The 14,702-nt window shown below is 28.6% G+C and overlaps 1 protein-coding gene across 8 annotated transcripts in view; it reads right to left on the bottom strand.

Moving 5' to 3' along the window:
• The window catches only part of LOC111026915 (neuropeptide CCHamide-1 receptor-like), a 144,388-nt gene extending 130,311 nt beyond the window's left edge, over positions 1-14,077 (bottom strand). For 6 of the 8 annotated variants that reach the window (XM_022305106.1, XM_022305102.1, XM_022305100.1 and 3 more), the window contains exon 1: positions 13,763-14,077. The gene's annotated coding sequence lies outside the window, so the exon portion shown is untranslated. Of the gene's footprint in view, positions 1-11,415; positions 11,528-13,235; positions 13,304-13,762 lie in introns of those variants that run through there. The other 2 variants (XM_022305105.1, XM_022305104.1) reach the window with 2 other exon arrangements.
• Positions 14,078-14,702: the final 625 nt, after the last annotated feature.

Here is a 14,702-nt window from a genome sequence, read left to right as displayed (position 1 = left end):
AGTTCATGCATATTGTATAAGAGTCAGAAAAAATTGAAAATGTATAAAAAATTAATAATAACTAACAACACTAGTGTACTCTCAGCTTATGTACAAAAAACAAATGGAGACAGTTACGAACATTACAGTCATACCGAAGTAATGTCGGGGCGAATTCTATATATTACACATTTATTTGTAGTCAGATATATTATAGATTATGTGGGTATATTATCGGATGGTAAGAGTGATACTAAACTTGTAAGCAGTCCGATAACAATTTTAGATAAGTATACATGTTAAGTTTGACTGGAGTAAATTTTGACCTCGTGGTTACGGGTTAACATTATATAATCATTACCAATGTCCGGTTGAAATGATATATTGTGTCGAATATTTTTGAGCATTCATGAATATATTTTGACATAAATGGTATGTTGACGAAAAGGCCTACGAATAGAATATAACTGCACGTGTAACATTATTACTTAATATTATTTGAAAACATTTAAACATGTACCTACGTATGTATTATATACTATAATATCGTACGTGTGACGAAACCGTAATAGTGTTATCGTTCGACTTCGCAGAATTGCATGACAGTTGTGGAAATTGCATGACATGGCACACTCCCCACTATAATTGCTTACCATTTTTAAAGTTTAATTTTAGTATTTTACGAACAGAATAACACAAATATTAAATAATTTTATTTATTGATAAGTACACGGGTTGTTTGTAATGGTTTTGCACGTTTTATAATAACTTAATATTTTCCCTTTAACGCGCAAATGTTGGCTCCTAAGAACCGACAAAAATGAATATATATGAGAGATTTCAAGGATGACCCAATGGCCTACGTCACGCACGTAGGCCAATATCGAGTCTATAAAATATGTATTTATACCGAAGACATATTCTAGTTTTTTATTATTTCATATTCGCAGTCTTATATTAATATCAAAATGATTTCATCGGAAATGATTTCTCGGAACATAGAAAATAATATAATGTTTATTTCATATATGTTATTATTGTTTTTGAAAAGTAACGTAGTGTACTACATACAACTATTCGGCGCATGTAGTAAGTAATCATTACTTTTGGCTCGGCGTGTTACAGAGGTTTCGATTTTTATTGTACAGTTTAAAAATAATAGTTTTAAAGAATTCCATTGCATGACCAAAACCAATTAAAAGCACAAGACGATATTATGTACGTATAGGTAAACTTATTACTTACACATAAGCATAACTGTATTATAAACATTTAAATATTTTTCTACGTTCAACACTTAAAATAATACGAATTTACAACGTATATCAAATTTCGTAATTAATAGGTATAAAAACCATCAACACTTCAACTGTTTGTTATTATATTTTATTAGATATGGTCCTATATAATTTGAACAAAAGTATATACCTACAGGTAAGTCCTATCTATAATACATGTGTACTACAATAACGATCTCATATAATGGTCGACCTTGTAATGGATCCAGGATCAAACACCTTACAGAAAAATGTTTTTTCGTAAAACTTTACTACACGAACAAATTATAAAATTGATTGATCGCCACAATAATGAACGCTGTGCATTACCTATTTCGTGTGTCATGGTGTATAATAACGTGTTATTAAGATCAACGGAACTTCATGTATATATGTCCATAATAATGGCTTTACTTGGGTTGAGTCAAATTTCGATTGGATTAAAAAAAAGGTGATGGTCAAACTGAACAAAGAAAAAACATATGCACTCTGATAAAAAATAGGTTTCAATAAAAATGTTCCAAAAATAAACTAAATTTAGACGTTTTGAAAAGACTTACTTCTTTTCTATTGTCAAAATAATTATTATTTTAGATTCTGAGCGGAGTGACGTAAGTATATTGATTTTACAATGTGTGTGTGTGTGTGTGTGTGTGTGTGTATGTTTTTCTTATTATTTATGTCTGTATACACGATGAGTACTGAGTAGTCTATATAATGCTTCAATTTTCAACTTCAGTATTTTTTCAAGTTTTTTTAAATGAATCTAATAAGTGCATTTGGAAGGTCAAAATTTAAAATTCCTAGTAGTTTTTAAAGCGCAGGCATAAGCAAACAAAAAATTTAAGAAAAAACAAGAATTTTTACACAAAATCTATTTAATTTTGGTGTGACTTTAAAAAAATTGACAGTAGATACATGAAGCTTTCACTGAATGTATAATGTGTACACAAGTATTTTCTATGTAAGTTTTAAGCTATTTATTGGCCTTTACAATTTTCGATTATTATTAGTCTTAAAATTAATTTAGATAAAAGAAATTTACACTTGATCAAAAAACTCGAAAATGTAAAACATGATTCCTCGTGTGTTGTGTTGTTTGTGGAAATTAAAAAAAAAGTTGAGGGAATATTCACGATAATTTGTTTATCTACTGGATTTCATTTTGACGAAATACATAAAAAAAACAAGAAAATTTGCAAATTATTTAGAGTTAAAAATTCATAAAAAATGTTCGTTTTAAATCTAAAATTTAAAAATTGAATACAAGATTCCTCATAAATTTTTCTACCTTTGTCGAAAAAAAATTTGTTCGCGAAAGTCAAATTAAAGTTTTAAAACCATTTGAAATTGAAATTTTTACAACATTGAATATTCACTCGATTTCTCATGTAACTATTTTGAATTTTTTTATTTTGTTGTAATTAAAAAACGAATAACTGTAGTAACTTAAAATGCACACCATACCTATGTATATTTTATTAATTCATATACTTGATAAAATTTTCAAAATATTTTGACACGTTTTGAGCTGTTAACAGGAATTTTCAATTTTCAATTTTTCTAGTTTTTTTTTTTATAAATGTCAATAATAACATTTTAATTATTTCTAATGGAGTCTTAGATCAATTAATCAATGAATAATTTAATAAAAAATTATATTACACTGAAATATATAGTGTTTCTCACTGGCAACAAATTAACAAAAAACATTTTTCATTTAACTAGGGATAATGATATAATAAATGAAAAAAATCATGCATTGTAGGTTTAATTCTGTGTTGCTTGTGAGCACCAATGTTTAAAATAATAGTATCTAATACCTAAGATACTTCTAGTATAAGATGCCTATTCATTTGTATTCAAGTATCTGTATTAGTGTGTATTCATTTTTAAGTGAGTAAAAAAAAACTTTAATGTAAAAAATGGGGGTGAGCATGCTCGTTGAATCACCGCCTGTATAATGTTAATTATAAAATAATTATTGAATAAGTAAGTTTAACTAGAATTCGGTATCTATATTGAAAGTTCTTTAATATGGTTGTTAGGATGTACGACCAGCGTGTTGTACTGTTCAATATTTTTTATACCCTATTTCTATTGTTCGATACGACAATGCACGATATTTTGGCATAGGTAAACAGACAATACGCAAACGATGACCAGCACTCACGGACATATTACTATTTAATTTATGACAATTTTTAACTTTTGACTAACACGTTTTATAATAATTATTGTATTATTATGCAGGTAGGTAACTGCACTATAATTATTGTAGGTATTACAAAGTGTTCCCTATTTTTATTTTTATTGCATCGATTTTTGTCTGCAAAACAGAATTTATCATATATCAGGTAACATTATCGATTTAGTAGTTACTACTAAGTAGTACATAATTTAATTGCTACTTCTGCGTAAGTAATTATGTCATACCATCTTCCATTATTTTAATAGGTACGTGTAAATAACTGTTAAATGTAATTTTATTCAATTATTTCTTATTAATAGATTTTCAAATGTTAAGTACGGCTATCACACAAATCACACAACAAAAAATTGTAAATGTTGTTATTTCATGAAAAACGGCTTGTATATTTTAAATAAAATATAAATGAAACTATAAAAGTAGAAGTAAAAACACGAAAATTATTAAAATTAAAACGAGCACCTAAGCTTATATTATAATATTATTGTTGGCACTAATGACTTCAGTCGAGTGAGAGGGTGTTAACGAAAATGCATTGTTAATGGTTATACCTACGGGTTTTTTTTACATGAGATTTAAGTAAAAACACGATTCGTGAATATTTCGAGAATATATTTTATGGAAATTTGAATAAAAACGCAATAAATACTTCCTGCTTTTTCATTATTCAGGCAATCGTCACGTGGCATGTGTTATGAAATACAGAAACGTTATACATTTTGCTTTATAAAAATGACAACAATTATGAACATATAGTTATTTTCTTTGCATTTCAGCCTTTTTTTTTTACAGCTACAGATTTGTTTGTATTTGTTTGAATGCACAATATTATATAATTGTATTCAATATAAAGTCTTCTATATAATCGAGAAATTAAATCCGGTAGGTATAACTAATTGACTGCAAACTATACCATAAACAAAAAAAAATTATTCAATTATTCTGAATCTTGAATTATATTATATTCAAATATGTATTTATAAAATAAATTATACCAGTGAAAATTGTTATCAGCGATATCAAGAAAAAATAAAAGTGTTACAATCATCAACAAACTGTATAGTATACACCTACGCGAGCGCACAATCTAAAAAGAAATGTTTGAATGTACTTATGACATTGGCATTTAAAATCATAGGTTAGGAAAATTTAAAAATTAAAAAAGCTTAAAAATTTAACATATGAAATTCAATAGTAATACTAAGAAAAAAGACAAAGTTATAATGGTGACTTAACGGAGACTCAAAAATACCACAAGTCATTTGAGTACTACTATAACAAAAAAAAGGCACGATTATCAGATTAATATTATTACTATTACTTATCTCACATAAACAAGACTTTCAGCACAAGACTACGACAAAGTCGTACACATTAAAAAGTACAAATTAAGTATCGAAACTAAAAATTCAAATATGAAATAAATAAACCAATTATTTATTATAATTTATATTTTTTTAAATTTATATTTGATTGAAACTTGAAAATTATATACAAACTAATATTTATCCACAATAGAAATCACTTTACTTAGATCAGTTTCACCGAAATAGAGTCTATTGAATAGTCAATTTTATTGCCACACAATAAATATTTATTTCTATAATTATATATTTTCTACTAATCAGAAATTCAACAAAACTATAAAGTGTTATTTTATAACGCAAGAGGTTTACATAGCATATGTATTGGTATATAATTTTAGGTGACATATTAATTATTATGATCTATGCTTAGTTAGTTAAGTATTATGATTGTCGTTTTTCAAGATGATCCTAACCAGTTACCACAATTTTATTTTAAACACATACATAAGATCTGAGGATATTAGGTATAAACTACTAGATAAACGACTATTAATAAAATATGATACTTAATAAGTAATATCCCTGACTTTATGGCGTTTTTTTTTTTTGATAAACGCTACTGTTCAAATGAATAGAAATTTAATATGTGTGTATGATATATAAAATGATAAATCATTAAACCTTTAAATGCCAATCTGTTTTAAATAGATTTCTAAATTTAACATCCTTTTGGTTCTGAGCAATGTGACGAGAGACCTGTTAGTTTCATAGTGATGTTATTTTGATGCAATGAAAAGTCAAATAGTTTTCTACAGATCTTTTTTAAACATACTGCAAGTTCAATAAAGACTTTACTACAAAGATGATTTTTCCAAACTATTTTCGTAAAAAATTGTTTTTCAAACACATAATGTTTGAAAATTGCTTTAAATTACTTTAATAGTGTATTTTACTTTTCAGTTTTTAATGGCTTCTTATTGTTTTCATATTTTTATATTTTGTAAAGTTTCTGACAAACTATACGTAAGCACTTTTATATTGTCTTATTATTACAACATATTTTTTATAAAAGTTAAAGAATACTGAATACAACTAAAAATATACAACTTTTATAAAACGTATTAATTTTTCGTCTTCTGCTTAAATATGTTATGAACAATATTGATTAAAATTGTATAGATTTCAAAAGCACAAAGTAAAATGCTATAGTACCTATATAGACGAATAATAATAATTTTTAATATATAAATATTTAATATGGAAAAATATGTATTATAGGAAGATTTAATTTATATTTTAATTAAATGGCGATTACTGACAAAGCTTTATTTATGTCTATTTACCTAACTAATATTAATTTCAAACGTTTTATTTTTATGAATTTTTATTTTAAAACTTTTTACTTTTACAAGTAGATATAAATATATTATATTATGAAATAAAATATATGTTTAAACCTATTTTATGTATAAATCAGTACAATGGTGTGATTCAATGGTGTGATTCAAATTATTTTATATTGTATCCTAAATGAATCAGCAGATGTGATTAGAAGACAATTATAATAATTGCTTTGTAAACCGTAATCAAACTCATTTTAAAATATCCATTAAAATTTCATTGGAGTATTTCTCGTGAACCATTGTTATTACACTTACAATCTACAATCTACATTCTACATACACGAAAAAGTTTTATTCAGGCGTCCGTACACGGGGAACATCGAACACACCGCAACTATTAATCACAATGCAGCAAGACAGTGAACACTTACCATTAAAAATTCTTACAATGTGTACACTTTTCGAAAACGCTCTGAAATATTATATCGATTTCTGTTTGACACAATCGCGTAAATGTAACTGTCACGTTACCCCGCGCGACCATCCGGACACCACTGTATATAAGCATACCAGGTAAATGGTTATGGATTTAACGACGATTAGTACTTAAATCACTAATTAACTAGACCAGCTGTGCTGTGCAGACGAGACGCTGCAGTGGCAGGTCTACTACAAGGCCTGTTCTAAAGTCACTCGGTTTCATTATTATAAATGTATAACAATATTACTGATGCTTTTGTGAATATAATATGAAAATATTTGTTTTCAGTGAAAACTAATTTTATACAATGCACCTCCATATAATTACAGTTCCATGTAGATATAGTATCGCACAGCAAATTTCATATTAAATATTGTAAAAAATGTTGTAACGTGGCTTGGACGTACCACGGTAGTATGGATTAAATATTAAAATGAGTCCGGTGAGCAGACTAGCCTCACTCAACTCGGGATTCTGAGGTGGTGACTAAAACATAAAAAAAATATATACATTGCAGTGGAGCACCTTTCATCAACCTCAGATTATCAATAAACAACCAATCATCAATATGTCCACCAGTAAGCATCGAATTTAATTTTTGCAACAACGAGTAAACCATTGCAATTTTCAGGGAGGCCTTCAATCGATTGAGAGATGAACATTTGTTTCCCACAATGAGTTAGGAAATCGACCATTTTGATATCGACTTTCCGTTAAGCTGATAAACCACAAGCAGGCGCACCTGCAGGGTTTAAGTTCACTTCGTCACCACTCACTGACCATTTCTGTGATATGCACACTTTTTTAAATCATATTTTATCTGCAAGAATGACAGTTCGAGAGAAAGACTGCTTTATTTTCTAATAATACCTAAATACGTTTAAAATTGTAAGAATTTTTCATATCAGCAAAAACTTTTACCACATTTTTCGTTATTTCTGAGATGTTTTCAAATATAACAAGAATGAAAATATAAAGTTGTACATTTGCATCTACCGATAAAATATTTATTAAAGTCTATCATCAGCTAAATCTATTTTTTATGTTCTTAACGTTTATTATAATATTTAAGTGGGTACAACTTAATTATTAAATTAAAAACAATAAATTAACAACTTTACCAATTAATATTAAATTTCAGTAATATAATCTTAGGGGACTATAACACAAAAGAAAAATAATATTTCATTTCATCGTGGCTTTAAAATTATATATAATAATAATATGATACATTAAACGAAAATGTTAAAACTTTTATTAATCTTTGTAAAATATTTGGGAACATTTTTTTAGGTTTTACTGACCACCATTGATTAAAATTTAAAAAACATTGCACTTAAAAATTTGATTGGGTAATCTTTTTTAAGATATCGTTTTTTTCGAATAATACAAGTTCAATTATAGTAAGTCAAGTATTAAGTATTAATTACGTTCCTACTCATAATCTGCAACTGTCACGGATCGCTACTACCGCGACTGGGGACGTTTTCGTGAACAGCTGTTTGTTTTGAAAAATAAATATTTCCCCAGGCCATTACATTTTCATGTACAAATATAATTGGTAACACATTATTATTACAAAAACAATTACTATAACGAATTTTTAAATATACATTTAGCAGGTAAAGTTAATTATAGAGGAAGACCTAGAGAGTCTATCCCTATCGTGTATCCCCTAATGTTACACACCAACTGCAAAAATTATATCATATACACTAAAATAAACTACAAGATACCAGCATATATGTAGCTGCCATGGCAATGAAAATTCTATTACCTTTAGTGAAAGAAGGCTATATGAATACAAAAAATATAATACTGTGCATATAAAATGTAATTTAAAATTCTTTAAATACAATTGTGGGTGTATGGGGTTCCGAAGTTCACTTTGAAGATATATTATTTGTTTCATTCATCTTGCTTATGAATTTCAACGTCATAAAATAGAAACAAAGAATTGCACTTTCGTTATCGGTTAGTAAATAAGTACACACAGTTACTCAATATTCAGTAAGTCAATACAGGTAGTAATTTTTTTTTTGTAATAGGTAAATCGTGTTTTGAATAAGTGACTTATTTAACCCGACGAAAAGTAAGACTTGACGACGGATGCTGAATAACATACATAATATTATAATTTATAAGGTTATCTACCTATATTATTATTTTCATTATTATATTAGCCATGTGTCGAAGAAAAGTTCAATTACTTTCGACAACTTATTTTTGCTAATTTGCTACTTTAGTTGAATAGTTGACATAATATTTTATCACCAATGTCCATATATTACATAATGTTTTCGAAAAATAAGATGATAATATAGGTAACACGAAATTATGACCAAATACAAGACACAGTGAAAGGATTATTTCAGAATATAGGTACATAGTTAATCATTACATTATTATTATTTTAAGACATGCATGACTCATATGCATTACTATACATATAGATACGGGTTAAGAACTAAAGACATATCTAGTGAAGTGTATAGTACAGCAACTTAAATACTTGGGCCAAGATAATACGTTGCAGGTATTTAATAAAGAAACTCATTCGTGTGGACACACTTAAGCCCGTTTGAATTTGATTTATAATGTATTTTCCACTTTCCATAATATTAAATATTTAAATATGATTTTCAGTGTCTTACCACGAGTTGATAAGTCCCCACGCATGCAATAATATTATTGTTTGACGCAAAAGTTTCTTTTTTTTTTTTAATAATATACTTTGTATATAAGCCATAGAGTAAAGAATATTTACATATATAAGCTAGGAAATGGATTTCAACACCGAATAATAACTTTTTTTATAACTCTTGTTTCCACTAATCACATATAATTGTACTATCATCCAGTAATAATTTTTAATTTACTGAACTCAAAAATAACACTAAAATACAGAATGCAAACATCCTCTGGTTACAACATTTTCAGATGAATTTTAATAATTATTCATAGTATATACTTCAGTAACGTAGTAGGTATATGAACCAAAATTACAACAATGTCACATAATATATAATATGATAGTTGCATGTTTACCTGAATACTATAGAGTAAAATACACTATACTTTTATACTATGCAATAATTACTATATAGACTAATGAGACGCCCTGGAAATTCCAGCTTCAACTGATCCATTGAGATTCGCGCATTTTTGAAAAAGTCTATTTTCATCTGTGTCGTATTCTTCAAGTGCAGGAAAAAAAATGTGGCTAGCATATCACAGTAGTGTTCAGAGTTTCCAAGATTATTCCAAGTGATGACACGGCCCACCATACTGTTACTTTTTGTGAATGGAGGGGTCTCTCATGCTGATTTTGTGGATTACTTTCCGCTCAATACCGAAAATTCTGTTTATTGACGAAGCCACTTAAGTGAAAGTGAGCTTCGTCACTCATCCATAAGTTGTATACCCTATCTTCGTTTTCATTGAAAAGAGTCATCATGTGTTGGCAAAAGCGTAATTGGGTATTATGATCTTGTGGATTGAGTGCTTTAACTACCTGAATTTTGTAGGGATGGAAGCGCAAGTCATGCTTTAATATTCTCCTCACAGTCCGATCACTTAGGCCAAGTTCTTTGCTGTGACGCCTGGCTGACTTTCGAGGACTTCTCCCTACTGCTTCTTTCACCCGCTCTATATTTTTACCCACAGGTCGATGGTACCACGAGAAGGCACAGGATCGCGAGGAGATAAACTAAATTGTCGGCGAAACTCACGTTGAGCGCCTACGAAACTATCATTATTTTTGTAATACACTTTTACCGCGAACGCACGTTGTTCACTCGACCAATGCTCCATGATTACTAAATTCCGGGTATTTAAAAGCGATAAGAACATTCCCGAAATCTCTACCACTTTAGCCCTGCCCACCAGTTCTTGTTAAAATCGTCGGGTTTGACTGCCGCACCCTTATTAAAAATGTCTCCTTTTGGAAAAAAACATAAAGTAATTAATATGTCCTGACCTTGAGGATTATTTTTTTATATCAATAAGTAAGTATTATAAGCTTATGATAGAACAATCAGGAAATAAAATGTTGTAGTAAATACCTGTAAGAGATGAAGGGCGATGTATTTCTACTTCTAAAATTCATGCTTTGCTTGCGAGGAGATTATAGGGAAGCTATAGTTCGAGTTTCAAATTTCTATCGGCACAGGAAGAGCCCCAAAAAACATTTTCTTCGTTTCAAAATTTTTTATTCTCACCTCCATATTAATTTCAATAATCAAATGCCATTATACCATTATTACATTTTTTTTTTCATTAGATGACAGATTTTAGCGTATCAAAAGATAGTTGAAAGAAAATAATATTTAGCTCTTTTAAATGAAATAAATACCAATTAATTCAATTCAAAGTATTAATGAATTTACTAAACTTTTTTCAGAAAAAAGCTTTATCAGAATCCATTAAAAATATAGCTGTTACCATTAGAAAAAATTTTAATGATTTTGCTCTTGATATAACAGCGTGTTAAAAAATTTTGAAATTCTTATAAAAAAAAATCCCTCGCTAAAAATAAAGAAACGAGTCTTTTTTTTGGTTTTTTCGAAATCCCATATCATCGATCCATAATCGTTAATAAACCCCGCTTACAATGACATAAGATTACACCCGGTTGTGTATACCGATCAAATAATATAATATGCTCCCGAACACTACTCGATTCAATTGATTCAAATAACTAACATGTCGATTGTCGATACCAATAAGTGTTTCAACGAAATCACGTATATACTTAAACGTTGCAGCTTTATCGTTTGAATTCCGCGTGATTGAGTATTAAACATCAATTACGACTTACCAGTGTAGTTTTCATCTGCCATACGCTGATCCAATGTTGAAGATGAGGAAAAAAATTGAATGGTGCTTTTAAAAATATCTTTACGAAGAAAATTATGATACGTCAATCATGTTATTGAAAAATTATACAGCTATGACTTATACCCGCCCATTGTTTTTCAGTTTGAACACGCTGGGTATATTTTTTCAAGCTTTATAAATTATGACATCAAAATAATCAACGTTTTTGGAAAATATAATTACTTTAATAAAACTAATAATTATTATACTCCGACCATGGTTTTAGCCAATTATTTTATTATTTTAATAACTTGATAATTAATCAAAAATCTTTAGCACAATATTTTTCATACAGCCTTGATTTTTTCATACAGTGAGTTATGACGTACAATGTGTCAACAATTAAAATTCAATAAATTTATCGTGTATATACTTTTTAGATATATTTTCATAAAGGTTTTTAATATTCAAATTCTAATAGCAATCATGTATTTAATATTTGTTGTGTTGTACGTTATAATATTATAATATAAATTAAGAGTTTGGCTAAAATAAGTATTCTTCGACATTATAAATTATAATTAACAAGCTTGGTATTATTCACAAATCATGTATAAATAAAAAATAGCAATATTAATTCTTTAACTCATTTGATATTATTTTTTCCCTAATAATAAATGTTTTGTAATTTCTCAAAACGTATGGACCTTTGAATGAATGGCAAACTGATCAAAATATAAAATGTACAATAAAAATAATATCTTTTAAAATTCTCAGGTTTAATTATATTAAGAGATTATGAATTAAAATTAAATTTTTTTCAAGCAACGTTCAAATCACTTCAGAGTTCTGAGTTCAGTTCACCGGAACGCCAGTGGATTTTAAATCGCTTACTAACAGCCAAAATATGACAACAAAATTAATTTAATTATAACAAATGTTAGTATATTTTAAACCTTATTTTATAATCTTTTGAATTATGCCAAATAAAAATTTATATTCGATATATAGTCGGTAGGTAATCAAAATGTTTTGAATCCTTCCAAAAATGTTGGAAATTGTATACAAATTTTTAGATAGGTGCTTAGAGTGGTGTTTAAATTTCTTGTCTCCTAAATAATAAAAACTTATTATTCTTCTCCCTCTTCGAAATAAATTAAGCAAATCCCCGCTGTGGTATAAGTTTTGATTACCGATGTCCCAGTCTGCCCTTTTTAAGCACATTATTTTTTATCCCTATATCCCTATATTTACACACTATAGGTATGAAAAGAAAATTCATTACTCTATAATGAACTATCAGTCAAAGTGACCTCCGATGAAGACGTTTTTGGTTTAAAGTGAAAAATGAAAAATGAATATAAATTCTACCAAAACTACTTTGATTTATAATCTTAATTTTAAAAAAATGTTGTCGGCCGATTTAATATTTTACATATGAATTACTTACACATTTAATGTTATCACAGCTTGACTTCAATATTATGTAGGTAACACATGCATTGCAATATGTAGTAGATCTATGTATCTATACCTATCTACCACGTTATTATATAACATATATTCTGTTTATTTCACAAATGGTATACACAAATGTGTGACTCATGCGTGACTTGACGGTAGTATTCCTTGAGATTGTATACTAAATCAATAGACTAATTCAATTTTTTTCATAAAATTAGTTGGATTATAATAATAATAATAATAATAAAAATACATCGTACTCAATTTTCAAGAAAAAAATTAATATTTTTTATAACAATTTTCTAATCAGGATAATCGAAGTTCATTAGCTATATTATTATTATTTAATGTACTTACCATATTTTAAATTTGGTTTTCCAAAATTAAGTTGAGTATATTAAATCTGTTAATCACATTATCTCAAACTGTTTTTGGAAAATCGAAAAAATACTTGCATAAACGTCTTAATTCAGATAATCATTATGTGTTACATTTTTTAATTGTTTACATTAATTTTTGTACTTTCAATTAGTTTAAAACATTAAACACGCTCCTATACTTTTAATTTTTTTTTAATTTTTATATAATGTAATAATATAAATGATATTGGTATAATTTTAGTTATCTCAGTAGTCAGTAGCTTTAATCACATTTAGTATTATATAATGTACATTGCCTTTTATATAAGCTCGTTGTGTTTGTAATTTGTATTTGATAATTTTGACACATTGAAGTTTTAAAACGACTGAGTTATAATGAACACAAGCACTCATTATTATCTATTTACAAATGATATGAATTATTGTCTACATCTACCGGATAATACCATTGACTATATAGACAACCTTTTAAATGCGTAATCGCTCTATAAGTATTTTACTAACCTGGGAGATCCTTTGCGTCGTGTCGGAACAAAAACATTAAAAGAAATGATCAATATTTGAGTGGGTAATATTATCTAGAATAATATTAAAAACTAAATTATATTATTGTAACCGAACGCACGTGATGGATTTTTTGTTTTTATTTATTAGGAAAATGTGTTTTCAAATTTCCCGTACGGTTTTTCCGATCGTCGTTCGAGTGCCAATTTACGTGCACACTCCACGCGCGACGCAACACAGCGGTATACACGACTTGTCACCGCCGCGGTACGGTATCAACCATGTGGGATGACTGACGTGATAACGTAACCGAGGCGGATTCGGCCGCTCGTTTTCCGATTGCCCGCGACCGCTGACCGAAACGCCCCAAACGTTACCGGTCAGAAACGATCCACGCGCGACCTGACCGAATTCTGTCGCCGCGGCGCAGTACACTCTAAGAACATAGCGATGGGTACTGTAAAATCTCATATTGTGAGCCAGTACCATTATTATATGATAATATAATCGTACTTTGAATAGTGCATAATGATTCGAACGCTTAGCCTAAAGACGAGAGAACTTGCGAAGTAGACAGTTGTAGTGTATTTAATGAGCACCGCTAATGTATAACTGGTGTCGCTGCTCTGCCACTTCGTCCGTCTTATCTAGTGAGGATTTCCTGCTGCCTGACCCTCTGTTCGCCTTCTGTGGTATTTTTGGAAAAATTATCCATGAATCACCTAACAATCAGGGGCGGCGCCAGGGGGGCCTAGAGGGCGCCCCCCCCCAAGCCCGTATTTATAAAAAATGTATTTTGTTGAAAAAAAAATTACAAACCAAAAAGCATAATGTAATATCGGATATCATATTATGACATGCACAAGTATGTAGATAGAGGTATGACGATGTGTACTATATGTACCTGCTATCTACATTATGAAGAATCTTTATTATTATA

Source organism: Myzus persicae, unplaced genomic scaffold, assembly GCF_001856785.1.
Source record: "Myzus persicae strain clone G006 unplaced genomic scaffold, MPER_G0061.0, whole genome shotgun sequence".
Lineage (NCBI taxonomy): Eukaryota > Metazoa > Arthropoda > Insecta > Hemiptera > Aphididae > Myzus > Myzus persicae.
This window is presented reverse-complemented; position numbering and strand designations above follow the sequence as displayed.